This window comes from Grammomys surdaster, unplaced genomic scaffold (genome assembly GCF_004785775.1).
Source record: "Grammomys surdaster isolate TR1022 unplaced genomic scaffold, NIH_TR_1.0 103886, whole genome shotgun sequence".
NCBI classification, from domain to species: domain Eukaryota; kingdom Metazoa; phylum Chordata; class Mammalia; order Rodentia; family Muridae; genus Grammomys; species Grammomys surdaster.
In genome coordinates, this window is record NW_021609466.1 from 1 (window position 1) to 584 (window position 584).

The window sequence follows — 584 nt, forward strand, 5'->3', positions numbered from 1 at the left end:
ATTACTGGGAAAAACAGTCACCCAATCTGAAGGAGGCAGCAGAGCCACTTAAAAAGACACGGGGCATCCAACTCTTTGAGCAGCAGGCGAAGGCAGATAAAGAAGCTGAAAAGGTTGATTTTCATCGCTTAGTTGAAGAATTCTGTCACTGGTTCTTTGAACTTCTTAATTCTCAGAATCCTTTTATGGAACCACCTCAAGATGAATGGGGCCCACAGCACTTCTGGCATGATGTCAAGCTTAGGTTTTATTATAATACCTCAGAACAAAACATGACAGACTACCAAGGAGCAGAAATTGTGAGTCTTCACTGACTGTCATTAGTGAGAGAGGAATTTCTTTTTCTCAGTCTCAACCTTGATCGTCAGGGACTAAAATGTGCATCTTCTCCTCATGGATTAGTTATGGTTGGAGTTGCAGGCACTGTCCACCGAGGAAATTCTTCTTTGGGCATATTTGAACAAATTTTTGGACTTATCCGTAGCCCTTTTGTGGAAAATACTTGGAAAATCAAATTTATCAACCTGAGAATCATTGGAGGAAGTTCCTCTGCTCCTGGATCATTACTGAAACCATCTGTAACA

The 584-nt window shown here is 41.3% G+C and overlaps 1 pseudogene; it reads left to right on the top strand.

Annotated features, from left to right (window-relative positions):
- The first annotated feature begins 8 nt into the window (after window positions 1-8).
- LOC114635436 overlaps window positions 9-584 on the top strand; it is a 3,077-nt pseudogene continuing 2,501 nt past the window's right edge.